The following is a 26,955-nucleotide window of genomic DNA, read 5'->3' on the forward strand; positions in this document are numbered from 1 at the left end:
GCCGCCCATCTCTTCCTTTCTTTATGTAGATTCTAGTTTCTGGCCTCTATAGTTCTCACGCCTGCAGAACACATCGACGTGTCTCCAGCGTGGTGTCCTGCGGAAAGATAGAGGTGTGTGTTTGTCTGGGAAAGTCATAATTCCTCCCTCATTTTTGAAAGATAATTTAGGGGAACACATGCCTCTGAGATGAATATAGAATTCTCCCACATTTCAAACATTTCCTTCCACCCTTCCTGCTCATGTGATGTCTACTGTGAGCTGGTTGGGGCTCATCTCATCTTTGTTCCGGAGCTGAGTTTGCTCCTCCGCCCTTTGTCAAGATTTGTTCTTTGATTGGGCTCTGGTTTTTGTCTTTCCATTTTTCTTTCCCTGTCTGAACGTGGCCTGGAGGCAGGTCTTCAGGGGCCTACCCTGCACGGTGTGCTGAGATTTACAGGTCTGCAGCCTGCGGTCCCTGTCACTGACTCTGGGAAGTTCTCAGACGTCATTCCTTCACGCTTCCTTTCCGATTTGCGCTCCATTTCTTTTCTTTCAGATATCCCAATTGTGCATGTGTTCTATCTGTTGAAATGTCTCATTGTTCTTGGATGGTCAGTCTTTTTTTTGTTTTCCCCCTTTGCATTTTTTCATTTCATCCCAGGAAGTTTCCTACCTTCAAACTCCCTGATTCTTTCCCTGGCTGTGCCCAGTCCGCTGAGTGCATTCTCGACGCTGTTACAGCGCTTTTCATTTCTACCATGTCTTTTTGCTTTTTCTTAGAGTTTCCATCCCTCTGCTTAGACCACCTATCTACTGCCTGGGCCCTGTTTCTTATAGTAGTGCCTTGCTGTATTAATCATAGTTGTTTAAATTCAGTCTGATAACTTTTGAAGCTCCATCATATCTAAGTTTGGTTTTTACGCCTGCTTTGCCCTTTCAGACTGTAGTTTTTCGGGCTTTTTATTGTGCCTTGAAATTCTTTGTTGAAAGCAGGAGCTGGTGTGTTGGGCTTTCAGAGTGATGTGTTGTGTGACTCTGGCCTGCGTTACATGTTTGCTGCAGCTAAAGGAGCCCCAGGCTGCCACATCCTCTAGTTAGTGCCCTTGACTTGGGCATCCCTAAATATTCCTCTGCAGAGAGAGTCCAAGTCCGCTGCTGACCAGGTGGCCAGGCTGGCGTCCTGCTGGGCAGGACAGGCTAGGGGAGGGGGACTCACTGGGGTGTTACCACCTTTGCCCGTGCTACGCCAACTGCGGGAAGAAAGGAGGCTCCAAAGGGTGTCGGGCTACCCTTCCTGGGTGGGGCGAGTCCCTACTAGGCTGGGCATGGCCGACAGGGGTTATCCTTTCCCTTCCCTTGCAGAGGCACAAGCCGTCTTCCTCAGGTGGGGCTCCTGGAGGTGAAGCCCACAAAGTGTGGGCCACGCTGAGACCTCGGCTACCCGGACCCCTCACTCACATGCCGGGCCACACTCAGCCTGCAGCAATATGACAACTTTCCATTCAAATCTGCTGCTCCAGGTAAGCAGGTCTCAGTTCACCTGCCTGGATGGGCCTGTCAAGGTTTCTCTGTGACCTCAGTTCTCCAATGTGTTTATAAAAAGCGCTGGTTTTCTAGAGTTTTATTTAGCATTTTCTTGTTATAGGATCACAGTGATAGCTTTCCTGATTTTAAACCTCAGCACTGAAACTAGAAGTTAGACTGACTCCAACACAAAGAAAAAGAAGACGAAGGAATAGTGAAGAAAATTGAGAAAATTCTACACAGGAGGCAGTCAAAACGTGGTGATCAGGGTCTGAGGACAGCTGATGCCATGGGGAAGGGAGGGGTTGACTTTGAAAAAAGAAAAGGCGTCCCTCCTCTCAGGAAGGAGGGACAGAGGAAGGAAGTGCAGCAGAGAAGACTGGAGAGGTTTCAGGTGGATGGATTTGTGTTTTCAGGAAATAAGAAAATCAAGCAGTTTGGATTAAAGTAGACTTAGTGATTGGGGCAGAGGAGAAACTGTTTTTCAGAGAATATAGCAAAGAATCCACTGAATTACAAATCTGTTTTTTCAGTTAGCATGGAGAAATCGCCTGAACTGGGGAGTTGGTGGGGAACTGGTGGTCCCAGCACCTGGCCTCTGACACTGGTCAGCAGCGGGGCTCGGTGGGGGCGTCCTCCCCTCACCTGTCTGAGTCCTGGCCCCTCACACTGTTCAGCAGGGCTGGGTGGGGGCATCCTCCCCCCCCTTCTGGGTCCTGGCCTCTCACACTGGTCAGCAGCAGGGCTGGGTGGGGGCGTCCTCCCCCTGCCTGTCTCGGTCCTGGTCCCTCACACTGCTCAGCAGCGGGGCTGGGTGGGGACATTCCCCGGCCCACCTATCTGGGTCCTGGCCTCTAACATGGCTCAGCAGCGGGGCTGGGTGAGGGCGTCCTCCTCCCTTCTGTCTGGGTCCTGGCTCCTAACATGGCTCAGCAGCGGGGCTGGGTGGGGGTGTCCTCCCCCCGTCTGGGTCCTGGTCCCTCACACTGGTCAGCAGTGGGGCTGGGTGGGGGCAGCCTCCCCCTGCCTGTCTGGGTCCTGGTCTCTCTTTCACAGGTACCACATTGGGTCAAGTTCCTCCCCCTCAACCTCATTTCACCTGAATCACCCATTTGTAGTCATATTGGGGATTGAGGCTTCAACACCTGTATTTTTTAGGGATACACTCAGTCGACTGCAGTGCAAAAGTGGCTCCAGGACCATCAGGGAGGGGCTGTTGAAACAGTGAAACAGTGTCTGCAGGTGTCAGTTGGGAGTAAAGAAGCAGGACTCAGAGCGACTGATCTCCCTGTGCAAGGGTCAGAGACCGAGGGTCAGAGACCAGGGGTCGGAGTGAAGCCGGGCAGGGTGTCTCGGGGTGTCCGATGTGACGGGAGGGGATCCCACATCCAGTCCAGAGCTGCAAGCGCCAGAGGGCTCCACCTCAGCTGCCTGACAACCAGGCTCCGTCTGGGACGCAGGTGGACACTCCTCCCAGCTGGACCATCACCAGTCCCTGCTTCAGAAATTAAAAAATTTTCCCCGTGGCATGGCTGCTCTTGGTTAAGCATTCACCTTTTCTAGAAATGAATTTGGAAAAGTTCCCAGACTATACATCTGCTTCTCCAGTTTACGACTCCAAAGATCAGAACAGCAGGTGAACTTCTGCTCCACCTCTGCCCCTCTGCCAAGGGCTCACCCAACATTGCTCCCGGCACAGCTGACGTGGGTCCCTCCCAAGACACAGTGGGTGCATCAGGCACAGTGCCCATGTGCTGAATGTGAAGCCCACGGGGGGGTGGAGGGGGTCAGGGCCGCCCAGGCTGCGGGTTTGCAAAAACAAACCCCACTGCCACTGGAAGTAGTTATTAAGCCCATACTCAGAAATGTGGATGTAACTGCTTAGGAAAATGGTATTGCAATTTTTAGAAACCAATCCCTACCTATGGGGAAGCCCACAAATTGCTCCATTGAACTGAGGGTGACTGGGCAAGGCGGGCAAGGTTTCCCTACCTGCAAGAAACACTGTGAGGAAGCCCTGGGGTTGGAATCACCGGGAGCTGACGCCCAGCAGCAGTGACAGAGGGACCCAGCCAGCCCGGCCCTGCGGTGGGGTCGGGGTTGTAAGCAGACGCTACCTGTGCCCTCCAGCAAGATGAGTTTTATGTGCAGGAATGAGGGTGATTTCAAGCCGAGAGTTCACCTGTTTAACAGTACAGGCTGTGTTTAGTCAGGTAGTGGTTACACGTCATGCAAATGATCCCCGTGCTAATTAAACTCTTGCCTCTTGCTTACAGCAAAGTGTTAGACTTTCAACTAATGAAAATTGGAAAACAGTACTTGCACAACACACCTGGTGTGCATCTGTACACTCCTTCTTTATAGATTTACTGATTTCTTCCCTGAGCTACACTACAACTTTTGCACTTTTGATGTAATTAATGTACACTGCCATCGCTGTGTCTGCTACAGTGAAATAATTTCTCACAAGCACAGTAAAGGCCCAGGGGACCGAGACAAGTTGGAAGGCATAGATGAGACCAGCGGCAGCGACACCCCATTGTCACTGAGATAGAGCTCTTCGAGGCTGAAGTGTCCTCTAGTTCATGACATGACTTCCCTGCTGTCCAGGACACCTGTGTCCCTACAGGCCCCAAGTCACGTGTCCTCACCTTGCCTACCACCTGCTCCCAGTGTCCTCACACACCACCTGTCCATGGTCCTGACACACATGTCTCCTGGGCCCCACACACTTGTCCTATGGTCCCTACACACACCACATGTGACCCATGGTCCCCACACACAGGTCCCATGGTCCCTACACACACCACGTGTCCCATAATCCCCACACATGTGACTCATGGTCCCCACACACATGTCCCTTGGTTTCTGAACACATGTCCCATGGTCCCCACAAGACTGGCATTTCAAACCTGAAGCTCCTTTTCACAAATTACATAATCTGTCTCAAGCATGGTGAACAGGGACAGGTGGAGAGCACCATGTGGGGTGATGTTTGTGTAAGTCCACACCCTAGTGCACACCTGCTGCTCTGGGGTGGTGGCCCCACCACTTTCCCCGGCTTGGCAGGGCCTTCCTGGCTGCAGCACCTGCCCTGTGCAGGGTCCTCCCTTGTTCTGCTTTTGAGCTTCCCACCTATCCTCTGGGACAATCTTTACACTTGCAAACTTTCATGCTTCAGTCCCAGTGTCCAGGGCCATGGCATGGTTTCACCTCCATCCCAGTGTCTAGGGCCATGGCATGGTTTCCCCTGGGTTCCAGTGTCTATGGTCATGTGTGGTTTCCCCTCTGTCCCAGTGTCTAGAGCCATGGCGTGGTTTCATCTCCGTCCCCATGTCTAGAGCCATGGCATGGTTTCCCCTCCATCCCAGTGTCTACAGGCATCGCGTGGTTTCCCCTGGGTCCCAGTGTCTAGGGCCAGGGCATGGTTTTGTGCACAGATTAACACACCAAGAGACATGAGAAACATACCAGAAGGAGAAGCATGTTTCCAGCCTGGAGTCCTTAACACAGTGGCTTCTGTGTCCTACAAGGAACCAAGAACCATATTGCAAGGACTTAAGTTCCATACCCCCAAATGTGGCATCTAGGGACATGAGTGTGCTGTGGGCTGGGGGCTGCAGGGCAGGCCTGGGATCCACATGCACGTTCCCGTCTTTGCTGTTGTGTGAGAAAGGCCTGATGGCTATGAGGCCAGAACACATGGTCCCCGCCCCCAGTCTGAAGTGCTGAGAGGCTCAGTGGCGGGCGTCATGTCAAGGCCTCTGGTGCACGTAGGTCTCACAGTGGCTGATCGGGATGTGTCCTGATGCCCACTGGCCGGTGTGGCTGCTGGCCCCATGGTCTCAGAGGCCTGTCCCGGGGTTTCTCAGAGCCCAGCACCACTCCCAGGAGCGGGAAGGATGCAGGCAGTGGAGTCTGACCAGGCCAGAGACGGGGAGGTCCCTTTGTCCTCTACTGTCATCTGAGCCCCTGGTGCTCCCAGGCTGGAGGGAGGCCCCTGTGCAGAGTGCCAAGAACCTGTGGCCCTTTAACCAGCTGGGACCACAGGCACACGCCAAAACCCCCAGCTAGTTTTGATATTTTTAGTAGCAACATTCCATCTCAGACTCCTGAGCTTAAGGATTTCTCCTGCCTCCACCTCCCAGAGTGCTGGGATTGCAGGCGTGAGCCGCTCACATCCTGGGTGTTAATCCCTGTGTGCGGGCTATTTTGGGAGTTGGGTTGTAGTTCTTCCCACATCCTGGGTATTAACCCCAGGTCAACCGTGTGACCCCGGTATGTTTTCTTCAAGGGGTTTTATCATTTTCTCCTCCTGTTTACTTGAAGTCTGATTCAGGCTCTTCTTGCCCACGAGGCTGTGGTACTGTCCTCATCCCAGCTCCTTACCAGCGGTGTTTTATATAAGCTGTCCAAGTGCAGGAAAATAGCTAATATAACGGGGCTGCCAGATCTCAGCCACCCTGTATGTTAGCTTCACTGTGGCTGCAACATCTCCCCAGCTTAAAACTAAACCTTTCTCTGTCGATACACAGAGCAAAGAAAACAATGCTTGCCACTCTGCACCTTTTTTTTTCCTGAACTAATGTTGAAATGGAAAACTCTTTAATCTTCTGAACCTCTTCAAAAAGCTGATGAAGTCAGCAGACAGCATTAAGTGGTAAATTCCCAGCCAAGGTATGGGTGGTGCCTTTCTGTTGCTCTTTGAAACACACGGGGCATATTAAAGGTGTTTTTGGTGCATCGGGAGAAAGAGAAACAGGGACAAAGAGGCTGTTTACTAGAGACTGGGGACGTCGCCATACGTCTGCCCTGCTGGCGCCTTTTGTCTTAAATATCCTTGCTCCAATCCCACACACTGAGGGCTTGAAATGACTGTTCTCAGGGAAAGCAAACTACATCTCAGTAATGATTAATTTGGAAAAAAATCACATCATAATCAGACATCTAGCAGTATGGGGGCCATTTGGTTTTGAGTTGTGAAATGTTCCTTCACAATCCAGCGTAATGCCGAAATATTAGGGAGGACTTATCAACTGGGCTGATGTTGGAATTTCATTGTTCACCGTAGAAGATGCATCTGTACCATGGCTCCTGTTCTCTCAAACATGGCTCAAAATCGAGCTTCTAAAAAATATCACAAGGCTGACGATTTAACGGGATCCTTCTGTGCTACCAAGAATTTCAGAGTCTCAATTTAGGAATGGGAAAGTGTTGTAATTTCTCAGCTATCACCACGACTACACTGGTGATCCTTTATGTTATTAGCAGTGGTTGGCATCCTTTACGCTCTAACTGCATGGCTGATATTTTGATGGGTCATGGTCTCTGCATAATTCCGTAAAGCAAAGTGCTCCATCAGCTAAGCTTTGTTTAGAGGAAAAAGCAGAAGATATAAAAAGTATCTTCGTGGAAGAAGAGAAAAGAATCCAAACCTCCTTGTCGGAGGTGCTGCCTGTCAGACTGAACACTGCCTGAGCGATTACACGGTAATCCAGGCATTCCCAGTTTCTTTGCTACAAAATATAAAGGTAATTAACCCAAAAGAGCTACGAGTAGCGTGTCACCCTAGTTCCAGGGCCACTGGTGTTTCCTGCTTCCTTTTGTCCATAGCTGACCCAGGTCAAGCCCTTGTGTCCTCAGAGTGCTGTGTTCCTGGCGGCCACAGCAGTGTCACCTGGGAGCTGGTTATAAATGGGGACTCACAGACCAGGCCCCAGACCCCAGATGGTCCCTGTGCCCAGGGCAGGGTGAGAAACTCTGTCCTGCGTTGCTAGTGAAATCAGAGCCCTCCGTCCACAGAACGGATGATGTTCATGTGCAATCGAGAGCTTGTTGTGTATCTGAAGTTCCTTCTTGCTCAAAACTATTGAGCAACTTGTGCACACTGCAAGGGGAGGAGCGGTGGGGGCTCAGCGGAAGAGCTCGCGGGATTCAGTAGGGTGTTTGACCTTACTTTCGTTTTTTAGAGTCCTGAAAAACAAGCAGGGTGTCTCTTCACTCCCGGCCAGGAGTATGAATTTAGAAGCAGGGCGCAAAAAACGGGGGGCCTTTTGACGGCCGTCCCTGGTTTGCTGCTGGGCTTGGAGCAGTTGTTTTCAGCAACTTCGCTGATTAGTATGCAGCAGGCGAGTCAGGGACCTGAGCAAAACCTGCTTCCCAACGCCGCTGTCAACTTCCTGCCCTTCGATAAATGATCCAGAGCAGCTGCTGGCGTGGGGACCAGAGTGTGCTCAGGCACTAAAACCACTGCTTGCATGACATCATCCCATATCAGATTACACTGTAATGTCAGGAATGTAATCATTAGCATTTAAACATGCATAAAATTTAATTAACCTACTTACCAGTTTGCTTAGAACTTTTGAAGGGCTACCTAGAGTCCTCTCTAAGCATTTTATTACAGAGTTTTGGAAAGCTCACAAAAGAGAGAAGTTCACTGGGATTTTTCTCCCTAAAGCTGATGGGCCGTGACAGATGAGCAGCTGACCCGAGTTAATTATTATTGAATTCGTTATTACTGCTTTGTTGTCACCCAGCTCAGCCAGGGTAAAATGATGACAGTAGGTATCTCATTAAAACAGCTGTTTCAATTATGTAGCGGCAAATATTTAAAAAGCGAGCCTTCCAAGTTTAAAGCCGTTAACAAAGTTTGTTTGTGCTGGTTGTGCCAAGATGATCTGACCGAAAAGGAGAGAGAGGTGGGGGCGTGGGAGACACTAAACCCGCGCTCCCTGCAGGGGGATGCACCCCGAAACCAGCCCACACCCCACATCACACAACTTGGGGAGGAAGAGCCCCGCATTTCCCCACACTCCACACTCCCTGGAGTCCAGGTCACATCAAGTTACATTTAAATTGTGAAGGGAAAGGGCTGTTTGCATCGACTTCTTTCCAGCTACAAAATGGGGTCTCAGCCGGTGAGTTTGATTATCTCCGAAACACCCAGGCATTGTAGCGACACAGGAAAACCTGCACCCCGTTCGGAAGATGTTCCCCCCTGCCGAGTATTTGGGGTGACTTTGTGCGGATGGCGGCTGTACTTTATTAAACACAGCCACCCTCAGAGCACCCACGTGTAAATGAAAGCCTGATAATTTATTGGTTCATCTGATTTTTTTCCACTGTCAATGTGTTTCTGTCTTAGAATTGATGAAGCAGAGGTTTCCTGCTCCCTGGCTGGAGTTCACCCCGTGTTTCATCACACTGTGCTCCCTGTTGTGCGTTCAGTGTTCTGGACAGAGACACTGACTCAAGTCTCTCACTGCCTCTCCGTTCCAGACAGTCCTTGCGATTTCTGCCCCTTTTTCTCCATGGCCACATGACACAGGCTGGACGCCATCACGTATGTCCTATAGTAAGACACTAACGAGCTCCTGGGTCAGGGGCCCCCATGCCAGACGGTTTCACGCTGGGAAAACCAGAATCCACAAAACCAGCAGGTGGTGGGTCGCCCCACACTAGCCCCTGGGTAAAGGCACATTCGTGGTCCTTAGAGGGGAAGCTGGGGGGCGTGGCAGGGTGTGTGGCAGGGTGTGTAACGGGTGCGTGGCAGGGGTGCATAGCGGGTGTGTGGCAGGGGTGTGTGACAAGGGTGTGTGGCAGGGGTGTGTGGAAGGGTGTGTGCCATGGCTCAGCATAAAGTCCAAGCACTCCCAGGAGGACCGCAGACGCAGTGACAGCGGGTCTACAGCACCACTCCGTGTGCAGAGCGACATCGGAGGCTGAGGAGGCGTGGAGAACAGTTCAGAAATAAAAACCTGCAGGGACATTGTAACCCAATTGGCATTTGGAATTTGCCTGAGGGTAAGCTCCTCCCCATGGGTCTGTGCACAGTGCCTGTGAGTGCTGCATGGCAATGTTGCTCACTTGTGTAATAGTATTGGCAGATTTAAAATATGAAAAATAAATAGATCAGCTAATATTTTTCCACATGTCAATCAACCCATGGGCCCAATTTGAAAATGAAATCTGGGCCTGTTCTTTAGACACCCTGGAATACCTCAGTTGGGGGGGCACAAGTTCCTTTCCTGCTTTTGAAAGAATAAAATACTTATTGTTGAGTCCTCTGAATAAAGTGAGAAAAAGCACATGTGTAGTTTCTAGAACTAAAATTCCAACAGAGAACATGAAATAGTGCACATTTTGAAAGTCACAGCCTTGTAGTGAGTGTGGCCATAAAATGTGCATAGTTACTGTGAAGTGCCTGACTTTTCAGAGAAAGGCCTTCCCTGGCTTCTCCCTCATCGGAGGCTAAAGATTTCTGTCCGTCTTCTTGTCATCTCACAGGAGCATTTTGACATGAGGCCCAAAAGGAAGAAATCTGCAAAGGACCCAATAAACGTGCACAGGTGTAATGAAATTGTTATTTGGGGAAATTGAAGGCGCCAATTCAAGTATAAGCTGGTGGAGGAAACGTTGAGTCTTCAGCATGAGCGAGCTTATTCCTGTAGGAATGAAAATGGACATGTTTTGAAATGTAGCTTGGGTCTTCCTGACCAAAGGTCTCAGGACTATAACTGGAAGGGGTTTCGTGCAGTCCTCCCATCTGCCTCCACACCCCTGGTCTTGTAGCAATTTGCATCCCTCTGAAAAGGGATCACATAGAGCCTAAGCCCACTGCAGGCACACCAGAAAGGAAATTTATAGGTGTCCCCTTTTTGGAATTTGATTTTCCCAAATATATTTTGATTAAAAATTATATTCCCTGACATTTACCAATTTAAGAACTAGAATAGCACAAGAGATGGAGAAGGTAGCAAGGCTTTCATCTATCTGGTTACTTTTCACGGGACTTATAAATGCATTTCAGAGATTTATATTTATATATCTATAAATGCCTTTGGGATAAAAGTTCTAAAACTGTCTAAATTTTTAAATATTTGTGACTTAGACTGATTAACTTCAGAAATTTTACATTAGAACTTTAACAACTTTTTGAATTAATTTTGTTAGCCACAGCCTTACCTCAGAAGGGAGGGGACTAACGTCATCCTCATCACGTGTTGGAAGCCGTCCACATGTCTGGCTCCGTGTGTCCATTCCACACAACAGCCTCATGAAAGAGGTGTCATTGTCCTCAAGGGAGGGCTGTGGAGTGGTGGGAGAGTCTTCAGCCCCAAAGGCAGCATCAGTGTCTGGTCACAAAGCATGGCCAGGGTGCAGTCTAGGGGTCCTAGCTCCAGGTGAGCCCCCCAGAACCCTGGACCTGGGCAAGTCTTAGATGCAGATCATCAGGCTGTGTCCACCCTGATGGCTGGCACAAGGCTGACCACAGTCTCGTCTATGGCCAGTCACCAGCAGGGTTCCAGGTGGCGTTCCCATCTTTGGAGTCCATTTCTTGCATACCAAAGATCCTGATCATCTTGAGGAAACTCAGAAAACTGGACATGTGGACTTTGCTCAGCCACGGCTCCTCTGATGTCTGCTCTGTTCTCCCCTTGGCCCCACTCCCTACCCAGCCACACAGACTGCCACGGCTGACTCCTCATCCCACTGTCTCCCCAGATAGTTTGAGTCTGGTGATGCTATTTCCTATTTTGCTGTGGTAACTCAGGAAATGAGGTAACATGGGGACACAGGAAGGAGAAAAACTACAGTTTCTGTGACCTCTGAGAACTTTAGGATGCTATCATTTTCCAGAACATTTTGTCAGACTCAGCGGGATTGCAGGAATCTGCAAAGAAGATTTCATCTCCTGCGCTGTACAGCAGTGGAAACAAACTTCAGTATCTGCAGAGAAAGTGACGTTGGTTTCCTTTTCTTCTTCTTTTTTTTTTTTTTTGCAATTTTTGGCCGGGGCTGGGTTTGAACCTGCCACCTCCGGCATATGGGGCCGGTGCCTTACCCCTTTGAGCCACAGGTGCTGCCCAGGGACGTTGGTTTCTTTTAGAGTTCATCTTCCCAGCTGACATTGCAAAGGAACAAAACACAGAGGAAATCCCAGGGTGTGAGGCCAGCTGAATAAAAATCTCCCACAAGGTCACCCATGGCCACATCAGGGGACGTGGATAAGTGTGCACAGATCTAATAGTCACTGTCACCACCCTGAGCTCCTTATCCTGCATGCCTGCACACTTCGTGGGGTCCTCTCAGAGTGCTCTGCACCCCCATATGCTCTGCACCCCTCACGTGCTCTGCCCCCCTTGGGCTCTGCACACCCCTCCCTCATGCCTCTCAGCAGAGGAGAATGGCACAAAATGGCTTGGTGAGGTGTCTTTGAAGGTGTAAAGAACTAAATGCTCAGTGCAGAGACCATGAGCATGAAACTATCAGCAGAAATCAAGATGGTAACAGGTCTTTTCAGAGCTTGTGATGTTAGTGGGAAAGTGGCCATAGGCTACACTCAAGTCGACATCTGACAAAGACCTTATCACCAAGAAGTTTGCACAGACTCTGCACTGTCCAGACATCTTGCACAGAGACGGGGCCACACAGCTACCATGCTGCAGAGTTTGTCTCCCGCCTCCCACATCATATCTTCTCCATTCTGGCTATAAACATTCTTGTATTTGACCAGGATTTATGGCACATTAAAAATTAAAGTTGAATTAATTTTTTAAAGATCCAGTTTAGTTGCAGAGCATAAGACATACCAGAAAGAAGCCCCCTTTCAGGAGCAGGTGACGCCATGGTGTGCTGAGATGGACAAAGGTGCAGACTCCCACCCAGGTCAGCCTCCGCCCACCTGGAGCCTCCACCCCCCTGGAGCCTCCGCCCGAGTTCCATCCCTGCAGTTCACTGAGGTCTGCCCTGGAGCGTTCCGCTGTCCGGTCACAGTGGCACAAAAGCAAACTGGGATCACAGGATGATTTCGGAGTTCATCCCCCACGGGGTTTAGGGTTTCCCACTATCAGTGACCTGGAGCCCAGAAATCAGATTCAGAAAACCAAGACAAGGCAAAGATTTCATCTGTCCTGAGGGAGTGTGTAGCTCTGTGCCTTTCACACGTTAATTTTGTCAAAATTGCTAAAAGCATATTTGGGAAGCTCTTTAAATTCAGTGGGAAAATGTACGTTAATTCTGGACAGCATTCCATAACTAAACATTTGTCCACACGTTTGGTTTGTTTTTTGTACATGCAACAAACTCTCAGGGTATGTTGTTTTATTTCCTCCATCAGAAATGCAGATTCTGAAGTCCAGAAGGGCAAAGAGCCAAGGCCATAGGTTGTGAGCAGCAGAATTAGAATTGCATTCCCAGCAGGATTGGCTTTCCCCTCCCTGGAAGGTATCAAACCCCTCAGCATCGGCCAGGGCAGGGTCTGTGAGCTGCGACTGCGTCTGCACGCCGGTACTGGTTGTCTGCAGTCTGACACATTACGTGGGTCAGGGTCTTCTATAGATGTGGAATAACCTATGCATGGGTAGACTTATGTTTCTGGAAGAGAATCTCTGCTTCCTCCTCCTGCTCCTAAGTTACACATATCAGTGCAGAAGCTCAATTACTTAGATTTTTCAAGATTTTATGATGAAATAAACAGATGAGACGAAAACTCAGAGCTCACAACGAGATTGCACTCAGAAGGATATGGAAGTGAAAAGTAGCTCATTCTCTGAATGTTCACTGTGCACAAATCAGATTTCCACTAATATTGCAATAGAGACTACATACACTAAAATATTTACAGGGCTGTGAACATTTATATTAATTACATGACAATATATTTAGATAAGAATAAAGGAAAGGCCTAGAAATTTTAGAAACACAATATTTCACATGTTATCCATTTATTGGGTGTTTTTGAAGCTTTAAAATCTGTTGTCTATGCCTGAATTATGTGTGGTGACTTTTTGAAGAAACTTTTGCTTAGATTTTATTTGCTCTATTCCTATAAGAGTTTATTGGCTAAAATCCAGAGGTTTCCTGAAGGTTCAGCTCCACCGTGGTGCTGACCCCATGTCGCTCTGACCCACCACACTGGTTCTCATAGTGGGACCTGCTGTTCCCTCAGCCCCTGTTCCTCAGTTTCCCTTGGGAGGAGGCCTGCTTGGGAAAATGTCTTCTTAGCAAGCAGTTGGAGCTACACGTAAACGCTCCTGAGCGTTTGAGCAAGTAGCAATTTACCTATAATAAGTACTTGTGCTACTGTTCGTATAACTCTTAACCTTCCATCTCTGTTCACAAATGTTTTGTGCTAATTACTCCTCCAGATCCATTTCAACAGAGTTGGGATTCCAGCCTTTTTGGTAAGAGGTGGCTTACTATCCCTCAGCTACACTGGAAATCTTCGCAGTACTTACACATAGTCTGAAATTTGTAGCAATACTTAGGTGTGATAATTAGTAAAAAACAAACAAAGAAGCCTGGGATTTTCATGTGGTTACATTACAGTTGAATCGATAACGCTTTTCTGGGGCTTTATTCCATCTCCAGCATCGGGCTGGTTTCTGTTCGTTTTCCCCACAATCAGACGTTGCTAGATATAGAGGCATTCATTAAAAAGCAGCTTTTTGTTTATTTATTTTATTTTATTTTTTTACCAGTAGAAGTAGAAAAAAGATAAGTGTCACTAGGAAAAGTATATTCCATCAAACCACCGGCAGCAAAAACAATTAGCACAGCAGAATGCGCAGACCCTCCCAGCAGAGAGTGGGCGTGAGGAGCCCCTTCCCGGCTCCAGTGGCTGAAAGTGCCCAGGGAGCTGGTGGGCGCTGCAGTGTGAGATACCCCGTGTTCGCTGACTCCCCTCTGCGCCACCCCCTCCTGCTTAGTGGGGGGGTTAATTATTTTGTTTTTGACGCTCCCTGTTCGAAGGGATATTGCTGCTCAGTTTTCAAAAATCAAAAATCGTAGGCAGCACTCCCACAGGAGGGAAAGAAAAAGGAAAAAAACAATACACCTGACCTTTGATGACAGAGCAAGACTTTACAAACTGGTTATGAACTTGACGGATTAATGCCCTTTTCCTGGAGCTGGGGCAACTGCAGCTCTCCAGTGTCATGCGTGGTGGCGTGTCCATCAGTGCTCACTGGGGGACAGCAGCTCCCCCGCGTCGTGTGTGGTGGGGTGTCCTCAGTGCTCACTGGGGGACTGTGGCCCCCTCGCGTCGTGTGTGGTGGGGTGTCCTCAGTGCTCGCTGGGGGACTGTGGCTCCCCCGCGTCGTGTGTGGTAGGGTGTCCTCAGTGCTCACTGGGGGACTATGGCTCCCCCGCGTCGTGTGTGGTGGGGTGTCCTCAGTGCTCGCCTGTCTGCCCCACTCTCTATTTACCAAGTTGCTTTTCACTTGAGATCCTTACAGAAACTCCAAGCATGACTTACTGGTAATATTTCCCAAATAAAAAGATGATTAATAACTTAGGGAATATCAAAAAAGACCCAATTTTATAAAAACAGAATGTTAACATCTCTGGAATTCAGATAGTACTAACATTTTGCAGCTATATTTCCAAAAAGTAGCTGCCATTTAATGACATTGTATATCTAAAAACATGGAGGGCAATAATGTGAATTTAGTCAGAAGAGCATGTTTCCCAGGGCACAGTGACCCAAAGCGAAGGCTCTTTCCCACGGCTCTGCTGACACTTGCAGTGGGCAGGGAGATTGGCCTCACCCACATGGCATCACCTTCCCTACCGGCTGGTCTGGGCAGGGGTCGGGCTCCCATCTCCCAGCTCTGGCTGCTCCTGTAGCAGCTGACCCTTGGCTGAATCTCCTGTGTGGGCAAACGCCAGCTGTGCTTTCCAAGATGAACACCACTGTGGCATCAGGAGGCTGCTACCTTCCCCTACCTAGCTTGGCCTTCAGGCTCATTCGTGTTTTCCTACCAGAGATTCTGTTTCTTCATAAATACACAGAATGTTTACACAGCCTATTCTTAGCATGTAACCACAGACCTTGATTTCAAACTACAGATTAACTGAGCACCTACTGTTTACCAGTCTGCACCGTGCACTAACAACTCCCTTGAGAAGAGACACCTTGTTCTCAAGGGCAGAGGAAAGGGGCAGACAAGTCAACCAGGCTGTGAGACTAAAATCTGTGAGGGAGACAGTGGCTAATTTTTCCCTTGGGGTACAGTTAAATCAGGAGCGAGCCGCTTAATTCCACAGGCATTTGTCGGTAACGTAGCTAGCCGGGGCGCACATGGGTCCTCTGTGGGGTGCAGGGTAGAGCACGGGGCCCTGCAGTTCTCTCAGGAGCACCTGCCTCTACAAGGAAGAAAACCAGGGTTGTGAAAGCAAGCACCACATAATGCACCCCCAACGGCCGGACAGCAGTTCCTGTGGCCACCCCACACCTGCATGCTCCACACGCCGTGACCTTGAGCCCTGAGGGCCCCCAAGCCCCACGCAGCCCTGCACCATCACTAGCAGGCCCCAATCTCTGGCAGGGCGAGTGATGCTGGCCCCCGCCTCCTCTGACCAATGGTGCGCAGGAGCAAGGCTGCAGCTGTAATTAGAGAAGCAGTCTGCGAAACTAACTGGCCAGCCAGGCCTCAAACCCACGGCTGCTTTATCACCACTGGTTCTGAGGGAGCTGATGGCCTTGCTGCATGACACTTACAGTGTTGGGGTTTCCCCCAGCAGCAGCTTCCCCCACCAGGGTTTCCCTGTGCATCTCCCGCTGCTGACTTTAGCTCGTGGACCCGGGGCAGATCCTCTTTGTGCCTGTAAGTGTAACATCCATAAATCTGCACACATAGCAGCGCTAGGTGCACACGGCTGCATGTGAAGACCACAGTCCCAGGGTGGAGCACACATCAGGGAGTCAGTGAGTTACTGCTGCTCACTAGGTGCACACGGCTGCATGTGAAGACCACAGTCCCAGGGTGGAGCACACATCAGGGCCTCAGTGAGTTACTGCTGCTCACTAGGTGCACACGGCTGCGTGTGAAGACCACAGTCCCAGAGAGGAGCGCACACCAGGGCCTCGCTGAGTTACTGCTGCTCACTAGTTGCACACGGCTGCGTGTGAAGACCACAGTCCCAGGGAGGAGCACACATCAGGGCCTCAGTGAGTTACTGCTGCTCACTAGGTGCACACGGCTGCGTGTGAAGACCACAGTCCCAGAGAGGAGCGTACACCAGGGCCTCAGTGAGTTACTGCTGCTCACTAGGTGCACACGGCTGCGTGTGAAGACCACAGTCCCAGAGAGGAGCGCACACCAGGGCCTCGCTGAGTTACTGCTGCTCACTAGGTGCACACGGCTGCGTGTGAAGACCACAGTCCCAGAGAGGAGCGCACACCAGGGCCTCGCTGAGTTACTGCTGCTCGCTAGGTGCACATGGCTGTGTGTGAAGACCACAGTCCCAGAGAGGAGCGCACACCAGGGCCTCGGTGAGTTACTGCTGCTCACTAGGTGCACATGGCTGCATGTGAAGACCACAGTCCCAGGGAGGAGCACACATCAGGGCCTCGGTGAGTTACTGCTGCTCACTAGGTGCACACGGCTGCGTGTGAAGACCACAGTCCCAGAGAGGAGCGTACACCAGGGCCTCGGTGAGTTGCTGCTGCTCACTAGGTGCACATGGCTGCGTGTGAAGACCACACTCCCAGGGAGGAGCGCACACCAGGGCCTCAGTGAGTTACTGCTGCTCTGCGATTTCAGTGGCACGTGATAAAAATCGCAGGCAAGCACAAATGTTGAAGAAAGAAGGCGATACACACCAACTCGTCATGTGTCTTGTAATTACCTTTGTGTTCATCAAGGAGGCCTAGCAGGAGAGGGAGGAAGGGGCTGGTGGTTTTTGGCCCCCAAAGAATTTAAAACTACGGCACACTGCATTACAGGATCCTATTAATAATTAAACTATCTGTCACTTACCAACAACATACATTCCAAATTAAATTTAAGCAAAAGGGAAAAAGAGATCATTTGGGACTGAATTAGTGGGCTTCAGAGAGAAATAAATAATAATCAAACATCTGTGTTCTAAATAGTACGTGCTTTATCAGACAAACAACTGTTACCGTCTCATTGTATAAAATTGCTTGGGGAAAACACGGTAACTGGAAAGCAAAGTCTCAGTGAGGAAGGGGGAGGTGAGAAAAAGTTCATTGACAAGTTGGAAAGTGGCTACAAGTTGCCACGTCATTGTGTCAGCTTCTCTCCCCTCTTTCTTGGCACACGAAGAGGAGGATTTACTTGAGCGCCTGATTCAGCAGACAGTCCGTGAGTCCCAAGAGATGTTAATGGCCACACCCTAAGAAAGTCACACAGGGCGGCACCTGTGGCTCAGTGAGTAAGGCGCCGGCCCCATATGCCGAGGGTGGCGGGTTCAAACCCGGCCCCGGCCAAACTGCAACAAAAAAATAGCCGGGCGTTGTGGCGGGCGCCTGTAGTCCCAGCTGCTCGGGAGGCTGAGGCAAGAGAATCGCATAAGCCCAAGAGATAGAGGTTGCTGTGAGCCGTGTGACACCACGGCACTCTACCAAGGGCGGTACAGTGAGACTCTGTCTCTACAAAAAAAGAAAGTCACAGAGTAAAATTCTCAGGCCAAACCCCACAATTGCTGAGTTGCCTGGAAGCCTGTTGGTTGTGAAAGTTACAGAAGAGTATTTATTTATTATTTATTTATTTTGCAGGGAAGGAAGAGAAAAGACTCTGAATTAATAAACAAATGGGTAAAGGGGAGAAATTACAGTTGCTTCAACTTTGCCAGAGATTTGGTGGTGGGGGGAGCAGCCTGCAGATGCCAGGGAAATAACCAGACTGGATAGTCGCTGAGGACCACAGAGTCCACTAACCAACCTGGCCGATATTTCATAAAAGCAGAGGATATTTTGTCTGTGTTAGCCCAGTGATGTTGAACTCCTGGTCACTGCTAACTCTAGCTAACAGTCACTGACTTTGTCTGAGTAAGTACAGTGTGTCCCTGGGTAGTGAGTGTCCTGTCTGCCCCCAGCAGCATGGGTGCGTCTCCCAGTCTGGGCTGCTGAGTGCTCACGGGAAGGAGGGCCCTGGGGAACACTTGGGAGCTCCCTGCAAACTTGGGGCACACTCCTAGCAGACACCTGGCTCTTAGCTGCCTGCCGCCTCCAAGCCATCCCTGTACCTCGCCTGACTGGGACACTGTGACTGCAGCTCATGGGCAGACACCTTCGCAGCAGGCGACTGTTTGTCTTCTCCTTAGGTAACTATGTTAAAATAGCCTGTTCCAGCTGTAGCACTTGTTTTACAAGAGCCCTGGTTTTGTCTGACACAATATGGAACAACATTTGTCATCCGTTATCAGGGGTGATATATTTGCTAGCCTGCAGAGAAACATCTGCTGTGCGTTAATCTCCAGTGTGCAGGCCAATATTCATAGGATACAGCTGCATAAAATCACGGTATTAGGCGGGCTGTCCGGTCTGACGTGAAGGCTCACTGGCAGGCAGACAGAAACAGATTTCATTATCTCCCTCTTACATATTTATTTATGTCAAATATTTCTGAGAATCTATACATTACTTGTCCTTTTATGTGCTGTTGTTCAGTGGTGACAAGCCATTGACATCCAAATGAGAAATTTATGTTACATATTAAATATGGACATCTGAATGATTATCAAATCTATAGAAGCCAAGCCCGGCCAATCACCCCTAAATAATGGATGAGAAGTAAATGTGACTCAATTTGTTCTGTGCGAAACCTTGGCGACCCTGCCTGGCGCTTCATCACTGCGGCCCTGTCATTATTTGCTTCTATTCATCTCACTTGGCATCACTCAATAAGATCTGCTCATGATAAAGAGAATAACCTTGGTCCAGGGCAAGAGCACAGACGGAGCCGCCCTCACTCCCAGGTAGAGACCTCCCGGGCTCCGTGTGCCTTGGTGCACCCACACCTCCCAAGACATGCACTCCCGGAGCTTGTGCAAAGACTCCGGGAGGACTCTGATGAGGGTGGTAAAGATGGGGCAGGGGGACCTCCCTGGGTGTGGCAGAGGACAGTGCTGGGTGGGGTGTCTGAGTTATTTGAATTATTTGTTGGGTAAAGTATATTTATGTGTATACATGATCACTAAGCCAACATGTACAGGCATATAGAGAGAAGAAAACACACCAGTGTAAGTGGTCAAGTTAAACAGTAAAATAAAATAAAGCAAATGCATTTGGTTATCGGTAATGTGGTCATGGAATAATTCAGAGCATAGGCAGCTGAGGCTGTGCTTTCCTGAATGACCTGTTCACGTTATTCTCAATCTCAGTTTAGCTTGGCCTTAGATCCTGGTGAGGCCCAGGTTGTCCCCACTCCATCCCGTCCTCCTGGAGCTAATTGTTTACTTTACATCCTCAGCCAGTAGAGCTGCAAGGAGGGCAGCATTCAGCTATGTGTCCTCTCTCCACGTTGATGTGGAGAGAGGAACAGACAGCTCAGCCCTTCAGGTTGTGGAAACCGGAGGCCATCTGGGGAAGAGGAGACTGGAAGGCTGAGTGAATTCTCAGGAGGCACCCGCCGAGCTTGTCAGGCCCAGGTGGCACAGCGTTAACCATGTGGGCGGCAGGATCCCTTTGCTAAGGGAGGAACAAGCATCCTGTGAGTAAATTAGGGAGGTGCACCCTCACATAATCAAGGAAAAGGTTTCCGTTTCCCAGTGGGATCTGGGGGAAGTAACTAAAGTTTCTTGAGCAGTGCATATGAATGCAATATTTTAAAATATTGATGTAAATACATACAGGATGAGTTCAAAAGAATTGAGACTGGGAAAAAGTTAGACTGGTGATAAGACTGTGAAGTCATCCAGAAATCAGTGGAGATGAGCTGATGTGTTCATGCCCTAATGCTGGAGTAAAAATACCAAAAATTAGTGGTTTATGTATATACACTCATTGCCTTGCCGTTCCTAGGTCAGAAGGCCAACACAGACCTCACTGGGTGTCTGCCAGGCCTGCCCCTCCCTGGCGTACGATCTGGAGGAGAAGCCGCCCTTGTCTTTCCTGGCCCCAGTGGCCACCATATCCCTTGGCCCCTGCACTGGTCTCTTCCTCCATCTCCAAAGCCTGCGGTGGTCAGTCAGCTTCTTCTCTCACTGGCTCTCCTGCCTTCCCCTCCATGACAAAGGTCCCTGTGGCCACAGTGGGCCACCCTGATAATCCAGGACCATCTCTTTATTTTACAGTTGGTCGGTTAGCAAACTTAACTTCCCTTTGCATGTGGTATAATCTACTCACAGATACCAGGGATTGGGAGGTGGACATCTTGGGGTGGGGGGAGCATCTATTATTCTACCCACCACAGGAAGAGAGTAGAACAATTAAATATTCAAATTAGAAAACAAAGAAAAACTTACATTTTCTATGGATGGGACAGTTTCATAAATTTCATGAGGGAAACTTAAGCATCTCAATGAGCATAACCGGGTAACTTGTGTAACAGCTGAGAGAAATGGCAGGTCAGAGGTTAAGGGGGTGAATAATGTTTTTCATAATAACAATAATGCAAAATAGCATTTACTGGGTGCTTACTAGGTGCCAGCCATTATCCACATAAATAAATAATCTCGTTTAATTCCTACAACTCTTAATTCAGAGACTGAAAGAAGCAGGGCTTAGAACGCGGCATCGAAGTGTACACATTGGAAACGATATTGCTTTTGTTTTCAGCTCCTGTGTGCCTTCCATTAATCCTAAATGTACTTAAATGTAGTAAGTAAATTGGATCTTAGGACTATTGACCATGTAGGTCCAACTCCTTGGACACTGTCCATTATCATATGAAAACATTCAAAATATTCCTTTATGGATGGTGGCATTTCTGTAAGGCTTTAGGTAAATTAAACTTTCACAGCGGTGAAACTGTCTTCACTCTGTTTATCTCCTTACTAGAATATGCCCAACAACTGCTCTGCTCCACCTTAGCTCCTGCATCCTTGCACGTGGTCCTGGAACTTCTTCAATAAGAAAATATAAAGCTTTCGTCTTGCTGAAATACACACTGTTTCAGGTCATGAATTTTTCCACTTTTTTACACAGAGAGGCTTATATATGTAAATGTGAAGGTCACAGAGACTGATACTCACTGAATTATTGACCCTTCTGCATCTCTGAGATTGACCCTTTACATCCTTCAGGACAACTTGGCATTGGCTCCATTGTTCTGAACATCTTTATTATATGTGAAAACCACAGCTGTTTCCTGAAACACCTTCAGACCAGGTGTACTAACCATTCACCCAAGAAATGCCCACAGGTATTCCATCCTATCTTGATTGTAGGGGCAGGAAAACTGGAGTTCTAAAAACATGTAGAGACCTGGTCCTCATGCACCAAACTTTCCTGGGGTGCCCACAGTGAGGTAGAACTAGGCTGGCCAGAATCCAGGGATGTAGGAGTTCGTGAGCCACCTTGAAAGCCTACACATGAGGCCTTTGAGCTGCTGACCCCCATCTGTTTTGTGAAGATGTTTGAGCTGATGATGGTGACATGAAAGGGTGTTGGGAAACCACAGAGGACAGGGGTCACACCAGCTGCCTGGTGAAAGGATGTCACTGGCGTGAGGAGGGAGGATGGATACACCCCGGCTGGCAGGGCTGAGCCAAGGCTTTGCGTGGGACACAGGCCACCCCTGCAGTGCTGACCATGCACCATCATTGTATAGGCCCTTCATTGGGCCATGGGTCTGTCTTGTGGAGTCTCCTGGTCCTGTGAATGAGCCCAGGGCAGGCTTGGATGTCATTCGCCATAGTGGTTCCCACAGGCATAGGGGAGCTAAGCAGGCAGTGACCCAGCTCCTGCCTGCCCCGTCCCTGAGGGTGACCCAGCTCCTGCCTGCCCCGTCCCTGAGGGTGACCCAGCTCCTGCCTGCCCCGTCCCTGAGGGTGACCCAGCTCCTGCCTGCCCCGTCCCTGAGGGTGACCCAGCTCCTGCCTGCCCCGTCCCTGAGGGTGACCCAGCTCCTGCCTGCCCCGTCCCTGAGGGTGACCCAGCTCCTGCCTGCCCCGTCCCTGAGGGTGACCCAGCTCCTGCCTGCCCCGTCCCTGAGGGTGACCCAGCTCCTGCCTGCCCTGTCCCTGACGGTGACCCATTTCCTGCCCTTGGGTGACTGTCCCCATCCCAAGATTGGACTCGTTCACTGCTGAGTAAGCTTGGTCTGACACCCAGCACTCACATCACTGAACTTTTCTCTATTCAGGGACAGTCAATGCTTTAGGAGTACTTGGGAACCTGAAAAATATCAGTATGTATCACACAAAACATCATTCTATCACGTTACCAAAGCATTCGGTGATCTTAGACGGAATAGACGGAAACGCACCTGTGTGTTCTTATCTAGATCTATCCCCCACAAAAGTTAAAATGTTCTTTCCTTTGAAAGTGGCATTGAATGGAATGACCCACAAGCTGATGAATATTTACTAAGTTTTCTCTATCCTTACTGGGTGCTGTTCCAGCTCTGTGAACATGGAACAGACAAGAGCAAAGCTCGTGCTGGGCATGACGGCGGGAGGCCTGCAGGGCTGTGGGCCGTGGACTTCCCCGGTGCAGTGACGCATGCCCTGGGCAGCCACCCCGGACAGGAGCAGAGGGGACTCCCTGCTCCACAGCGCCAGGCAGCATCCCGGCCCAGGCACAGGTCCAGCCGGAACATGACCTGCCTGGCTCCCCAGCTCTCCCGAGCACACCACACGCGCCCTCTTGAGGGTTGTGTTCCTGCTGTTAGGGTGGGGAGTCCAGGAGCCCCACTCTGCCGAGTTTCCCTGCGGCTTCCTGGGCAGGCCGAGGCTAAGTCCCTCCCAGGGGTGACACCACACATTTGCACGTCTGAAAGCCCTGTTGTTTGTGCCGTGGGCTCTTGCTGACCAGCAGTGATAAGGTGGCCAGGCCTGTGGGTTCATCAGGGCAGAGGGCAGGAGTCTGCCCTCTGGGGCAGTAGACAGGGAAGCAGACAATGGGGGGGATCTGAACCTCCCAGGTGGAGGTCAGTTCTGAGTATGCAAACCTTCTAAGGAAGCTTCAGGGCCTACACACAGCCAGTGAAGACACAATGTGTCTGTCTTGAGACATTGACACAACCAGGTCTAAAATTCTGCACATACCCTGAAGATCTCTGAAAACCTTTGCATTGCACTTAAACGACTCTCCAGCTAACAGGGCACAAACCTGCAGTGCTCATCCCAAAGAACATTCCCTAGTAAGCTCCAGGTTTCCTCTCTGTTTCTCATGGGGAGTGGCATGGCCTGGCCTTCCTGTGATGTTACTTCCAGACTGCACCGGGCTGGCTCCCGGTCCCCTCCGTGACAGGGCCGCACTCCAGGAGATAGCCAGCTCCCGCGTCAGCACCATGGGGGACTCGAAGGCAGTGGACCTTTTCAGTTCAAGTTATTATTTTCTAGAAAATAATGTGTTACAAGAACTTGTAGGGCTTTTTCTACTAATACAAGTTGGTCTGATGGTAGCGTCGCAGGGAGGCAGTGCCCCGCTGAGCAGAAGGCTTCAGCGCCTCACTTGGAGCCCTGGGTTTTATGCTGTTAAGGATCCAATTTTTTTAATGAACATTTAATTAATATTAATGTTATGCTAACAAAATACATTGATTAAATAACTCCTGTAATTCATTAAATATCTTGCTGGTAAGTGGCTAAATGTGCATACTGTGAAAATCCCCTCAGAAGTTTCAAAAGTGTACAATAAATGTAAACTCAGAAAACACATTACACTGAAAACATCATGTTGTGGTTAATTTTTGTGTGTTCTGGATGTTTCTTATAAAATGCACACAGCTCTTGCTCAGAAACATCAATGTCAATGCCAGACAAAATTTAAATTCTGTGATCTTTTTTCTTTTAATAGATAAAATATACTGTCTAATATGTACGAAGCAATTATGTTAACTAATATGTTCTAGGTCAAATCAGCTAACGTATTATTTTAAATCTCTATGACAGCAGAGTCCTCAGAGGAACAGCATGAGACTTTTAAGGGAGTTCCTTGCCTGCCTTTTGTCTCCGTGAAGTGCGTCCTCAAATGTCTTTGGAGAGCGTTTACACAGCAACTGTAGTTGAGTACATGGGCAATTATTCTTAAACAGCGGGGGACATTTTAGGGCTCCTCTGTCTTCTCCATGAGGTGCTGCTGATCGGCCTTCTCCATGACGGATGGCGGGATCCACCTGGGGCCACCCACGCCCTGTCCCGTTGCTCACAGTTACTGAACAGGTCTATAACTTCACCCGCCCAACTATTGGGGTCCTCACAGGAGCTTCAGTATTTGCCAAATTATTTGCCTTTGTTGCATTCATTTTTGTTTATAAAATACTAATTACCTCTTTTATTGTTTGAAGAGATTAAAAGTTAATAGGAGAAACTAAATAAACAGAATGCCATTCTGCACAGACTATATGAGCTGGTAATTAATTTCTGGCCTCCTCTGAGCTAATTAACTCATATAAAGAAATGAAGTTAATGAACCATAATTCTAGTCATACAAGTGTAGATACAAGCAGTTTGACTTAATGAATTAATAAGATATTTCCTTTCTTGGAGGTTTTTCAATTGTGTTCCTAATCTGAAGGCCCCTTTAATGTTCCTTTCTGGTTAAAATGTTTAATAAATGGCAGGGCAACCTGGTGGTGGTGTGAGCTCAGTGGTGCTTCCTGCCATCCGGCGGCCTCTCTGAGGGCATGTGGCATCCGGGAGCCATTGGCCTCATGGGGCCTGTCCTGGCTCCCATGGATTAGCTGAGGTGCTGCCAGTCACCGTGATGTAGCCACACCCACTCCTGACAGTCACGGTGCATCCTGACCTCTGAGAGCTGAAGTCTGGATGGATAAGGTTCAGATACTCTGAAAACAGTCTTTCCTTTTGACTTGTTTATGTTCGAAGATTCTAGCACAGGGTATTTAAAAATGGCATAAAGTAAATTTTTTCAATGTCTTAAAACTGAAAATGATACTCAGCATTGACTGTTAGAGGTCGTTTTCTAAATAGAGGCACCCCTCAGTGCTTAGAGAAGTATATCCTTTAGTTAAGTAATTTTTAAAGTAAATTGTCTAACTTAAACTCTGTATTTTCATGAAGCTGCTTCCTAGAACTCAAGGTGTTTTCAGGATAAACACTTGGGTCCCAGTCAGGACACATTTCACTGCACATTAATTCCCAGCATACAAAATACTCAGAGAACAAATGCACATGGCCTAAGGCTGCCAAAGGTCAGGCATTTGGGCTGGACCCCACAGCAATGGGGTGGGCCCTGACCCTATAGGTGCCCATCCACAGCTGTGTTCACGATGGAAACAGAGAGACAGAAACAACTGAGAAGGGGGGACAGGGTGGCTGCCTTGTTCTCATGTGCAATTCCCACCCTGCTTGGCTTGATCGGAAGCTGAGGTTTCCTAAGGTTGAGTAGGTCGTCCAAGGTGACTTGGCTGGTAAGTGGGAGAAGAAGAACTTGAACTCTGTTCATTCCCAAGCTGATGCCACCCACCTGACCACCACTCCACCACAGCACCCTCATGCCTCCTTCCGGCCAGGGCAGCTCTGGGGACACAACTGGCCGGGTTCAGCAATTGTCCGGGTTGTGCGTCTTCCTGGGGCAGCTTGTGGCCACAGTCCCAACAGCATCCTGAGCAGAAGCAGCCCCTTCTATGGGGCCTTGAAGGCTCCTGCCCCATTCACACACCCCCTCCCCGGCCTGGAGAATAGGGACAATGTGGAAGTGACGATAGTAACAGTGAGAGTAACGAGGCAACAGCACCAATAGCCCTTCTTCGCCTGTCAGCAGAGCACACATGTGCACCATGCGCTCGGTACAGCACACACATGTACACCATGAGCTCGGACATTACAGCACACATGTGCACCATGAGCTCGGTACAGCACACACATGTACACCATGAGCTCGGACATTACAGCACACATGTGCACCATGAGCTCGGTACAGCACACACATGTACACCATGAGCTCGGACATTACAGCACACATGTGCACCATGAGCTCGGTACAGCACACACATGTACACCATGAGCTCAGACAGTACAGCACACATGTGCACCATGAGCTCGGACAGTACAGCACACATGTACACCATGAGCTCAGACAGTACAGCACACATGTGCACCATGGGCTCAGATGGTACAGCACACACATGTACACCATGAGCTCTGACATTACAGCACACATGTACACCATGAGCTCGGACAGTACAGCACACATGTACACCATGAACTCAGACAGTACAGCACACATGTACACCATGGGCTCAGATGGTACAGCACACACATGTACACCATGAGCTCAGACATTACAGCACACATGTACACCATGAGCTCGGACAGTACAGCACACATGTACACCATGAACTCAGACAGTACAGCACACATGTGCACCATGGGCTCGGACAGTACAGCACACATGTACACCATGAGCTCAGACAGTACAGCACACATGTGCACCATGGGCTCAGACATTAAAACCCACATGTGCACCATGAGCTCAGACAGTACAGCACACATGTGCACCATGGGCTCAGGCAGTACAGCACACACATGTACACCATGAGCTCAGACAGTACAGCACACATGTAC

The sequence above is a fragment of the Nycticebus coucang genome, chromosome 19 (assembly GCF_027406575.1).
Source record: "Nycticebus coucang isolate mNycCou1 chromosome 19, mNycCou1.pri, whole genome shotgun sequence".
Taxonomy (NCBI): Eukaryota; Metazoa; Chordata; class Mammalia; order Primates; family Lorisidae; genus Nycticebus; species Nycticebus coucang.